Here is a 4,173-nt window from a genome sequence, read left to right as displayed (position 1 = left end):
TTTGTTCTTCTTCATCAGAATTTAGAAATTCCTCATCCTTTTCAATTTATTTTTATTTAATTTTTTAATTAAAATAATTTTTATTTAATTACATATTCTATAGTGTTAAGGAATGAACCTACGGCCTTGTACATTCTAGGTGTGCTTGATAATTTTATGTTAACCCGTCAGAAACTAATGTCATCTGGGAGGAGGGAACCTTAATTAAGAAAATGCCTCCATGGGGCTGGAGAGTCAGTGGTTAAGAGCACTAGCTGCTCTTCCAGAAATTCTTGGTTCTATTCCTGTACCCACATAGCAGCTCATATCTGTCTGTAACTCCAGTTTCAGGGGATCTGACATCCTCACACAGGCATACATGTAGGCTAAACATCAGTGAACACAGGAAAGAAAATCCCTCCATAAAATCCAGCTGCAGGGCTTTTTCTTAATTAACGTTTGATGTGGGAGGTCCCAGCCCATTGTGGGTGGGGTTGGGCTGGTGGTCCTGGGTTCCATAAGAAAGCAGGCTGCGCAAGTCGTGGGAAGCAAGCCAGCAATCAGTACCCATCCATGGCCTCTGCATCAGCTCCTGTTTGAGTTCCTGTCCGGACTTCCTTCAATGATGGACTACAGTGTGCAAATCAAATGAACCCTTTCCTCCCCAGCTTGCTCTTTAGTGATGTTTCATCACTGAACTAGAAACCCTGGTTAGGTGAGCACTCTACAGTGAGCCGTGAGCACTCTACAGTGAGTCTATATCCCCAGACCTATATTTCTCTAACTTACTGTCTTCTCTAGGTACCTATTTGACTTTTCTTTCTTTACATTTTGAAACTTTTCTTCCTTAAATGTATCTTTGTTGATCCTGCTTCTCTTGTCACAAGGAAAACAAAAGATCATTTTTTTCTCCTGCCGCCACCTCAGCCACTTCTGCCAGGGGCTCTAACCTGGGAAAACTTTTTGTTTGTTTTTCTGAGAAGGGGTTTCTCTGTGTAACAGCCCCAGCTGTCCTGAAACTCACTTAGTAGACTAGACTGTCCTTGAATTCACAGAGATTCCCCCCCTACCTCTCTCTTCCAAGTGCTGGGACTAAACCTACCCGTTTGCCACCACCCGGCTGGTTATTAAACACTAAATCGTTTGGACTCAGCCATAACAGGAGATTTATGTTGTGAATATCTGCAAATGTTACGAATCAAATTCCTTCCTCTTTCTTTCAGAGAGTTGTTGGCTCAGTACTTCCCCTTCTAGTAATGTCTGTTACTTTATCTGTTAAGATAAAGAATGTTATTTTGCAAGCATGTTTAAATCTGTATGTTATGGGACTTGAGAGAGAGCTCATAGGAGAACCCTGGCTGCTCTTCCAGTGGTCCTCAGTTCCATTCCCCTGGCGACCGCGGGGTGGCTCACAACCATCTCTAATGTGGTCTGGCGCCCTCTTCTGGAATTCAGGTGGACATGCAAGCAGAGCACTGTGTACATAATAAATCTTTTTTTTAAAAAAACTATTCATTATGGATTTACTGTTGTATGTTTTCTATATACTTTTAACAACATTGTTGGTTTTATTCTTGTTCTGGTGTCTCTCTGTTGTAGTCCAGAAAGGAACTGAATACATGATTATCCTGTGTCAGCCTCTCATGTGCTAGGCATGTACATCACATCCCTCTTATTCACAGGACTGGGATGATAAGATGCATTGAAGTTGATATGCGCACCTCTCATTTGTTTATGCTACTCTGTCTCACCCTGCAAAGATGTAAGCTCCAGAAAGATAAATTTTTTAAAGAAAACAATTTTAGGGCTGGGAATGTAGCTCCGTGGTAGAGCGTGTGCCTCGCGTGTGCAATGCCTGTGTCTTCTTTTTTCTTTCTAGCATGATATTGGGAATGCACAGTTTCTGTACTTTCAAGGGTGTGGCAAGAGAATCGCCACAAATTTGAGTTCAACCTGGGCTTCACAACAAATTTCAGGGTCCGTATTGAAATCCTGCCTCAAAACAACAGCAACAATTTAAAATTTTTAGTTAATGTAAAAAAAAAAAAATAGGTTCCTCTTCCGGGGATGGTGCTTAGAGGCACTCAGAATGGTCCAGCGTTTGACATGCCGTCGTAGGCTCTCCTACAACACAGCCTCCAACAAAAGTAGGCTGTCTCGAACCCCTGGCAACAGGATTGTTTACCTTTACATCAAGAAGGTTGGAAAAGCACCTAAATCAGCGTGCGGTGTGTGCCCAGGCCGACTCCGAGGTCCTCATGAGATTGTCGAAGACAAAGAAGCATGTCAGCCGGGCCTATGGTGGCTCCATGTGTGCCGAGTGTGTCCGTGACAGGATCAAGCGGGCTTTCCTTATTGAGGAGCAGAAAATTGTTGTGAAAGTGTTGAAGGCACAAGCGCAGAGTCAGAAAGCGAAATAAATGTGCGGCTTTTTTTAATAAAAAAAATATAATAGGTTTCAGAGCTGGAGAGATGGCTCAGTGATTAAGGTCACTGGCTGCTCTTCCAAAGGACCTGGGTTCAATTCCCCACACCACATGGTAGCTTATAACCATCAATAACTCCAGTTTCAGGGGACCTGATATCCCCTTCTAATCTCTACGGGCAACAGGTATGCGTGGGTGCATAGACATACATGCAGATGAAACACTCATACACATAAAATAACAACAACTTAACAAAGAAAATAAGAGTTTCGTAATGACATTTTCATACACCTATTAGTATACTTGCTCATGTTTGCACCTCCCCTACCCTTCCCTTACTCCTCTTCTCTCCTGCTGGATCCTTTCTTTCTCACAGATAATCCCCTTTCTACTGTCAAGTCACACACACACACAAGTGTGTGTTTATGTTCTACATATATGAGGGCTCTCTGCAGCCACTGAGACCAGGAGAGGGTCAGTCCATATGGAGCCAGAAGAAAGTCCGGCTTAACCCGATTTGGTAGCTGGTATTGGTCTATACTTTGACGCTAGGCTGTTTATTTTATTTTTATTTTTTAATTTTTTTGGTTTTTCGAGACAGGGTTTCTCTGGTTTTGGAGCCTGTCCTGGAACTAGCTCTTGTAGACCAGGCTGGCCTCGAACTCACAGATATCCGCCTGCCTCTGCCTCCCGAGTGCTGGGATTAAAGGCGTGCGCCACCACCGCCCGTAGGCTGTTCATTTTAGGCATAATTAATTACTGCACCATTTGGAAAAATGTTTCCTGGTGATAACTAGGTTAGTCTGGTGTACACAATAAATGTTAAAACATGCAGTGAAACTTGTTGTACGTATGACCTCTTCCATAAAGATGGAGTCTATAGATTGACTACATGTGACATTTTAAGGGTCTGGAGGAAGTGTGGTCTTGGTCATACGTACAGCACAAAGGTCACCAGGCTATAAACCACCTTTGCTCCCATTTGTAAAGTACATGTGGCATCTCCCATAGGATGGGTTCTATAGGTTGACTGAGAAACAGTGCTCAAGAGAAGGGTCTGGGGAGGGGAGTGAAATAAACATAGGAGTCTGGGGGAGCCAGGTGTGGTCTGGCCTTACAGATAGTGCAGAAGCCGCCAGACTATTAACCACATCCATTCCCACCTTCTGGGTTATATACCCCTTTCTTTAAAGAGACAACCCAGAGTGTTTCACGTTCCTGGCTTCCCAAGTGCATACTAGAGTCATCAACATGAAAGAAGACATGTGCTCTTCCTTCCTCACTTCCCGTTCTACTGAGACCTTTCTTCATCCATCATCCTCCCCTTACACTTTCATACCCTAAATACTGCGTACGAGAGAAGACTTGCTACTTGTCCTCCTGTCCAGTCTATTTTGCTTAATGGGATGATCTGAAATTTCTTGCAAAAGATATGATTTCAGTGTTCTTTATGGTGGGATAAAACGCCATTGTATCCCACATGTATCTAGCACATTTCCGTTATCCAATCGTCTGTTGATGGATATCTTGGATGGTTCCGTATTTTCGCTGATGTGAGTAATGCTGGAATTAATACAAATCTGAAAACACAGATTTCTACTAGTTTTAGTCTCTGCAGTATCGATGGAGCAAAAGGCAAACTCCAGACATATACTGGCGGCGCGAGTGGGGTATATCTGAGGCTTGGTGGATGCCTCTGCTGCCTCTTCTCTGAGTTAAGACTTCCCTTTCTAGCTATCAACCTGTTGGCTTGTCAAACCCTGCTGAG

General features: G+C 43.3%; 1 pseudogene; it reads left to right on the top strand.

The window, feature by feature from the left end:
• The first annotated feature begins 2,068 nt into the window (after positions 1–2,068).
• Positions 2,069–2,416, top strand: LOC126491151 (60S ribosomal protein L34-like; annotated as a pseudogene).
• The last annotated feature ends 1,757 nt before the right edge of the window (positions 2,417–4,173 follow it).

This window comes from Alexandromys fortis, unplaced genomic scaffold, assembly GCF_014885135.2.
Source record: "Alexandromys fortis isolate MF-2015 unplaced genomic scaffold, M_Fortis_MF-2015_v1.1 scaffold_245, whole genome shotgun sequence".
Lineage (NCBI taxonomy): Eukaryota > Metazoa > Chordata > Mammalia > Rodentia > Cricetidae > Alexandromys > Alexandromys fortis.
This window is presented reverse-complemented; position numbering and strand designations above follow the sequence as displayed.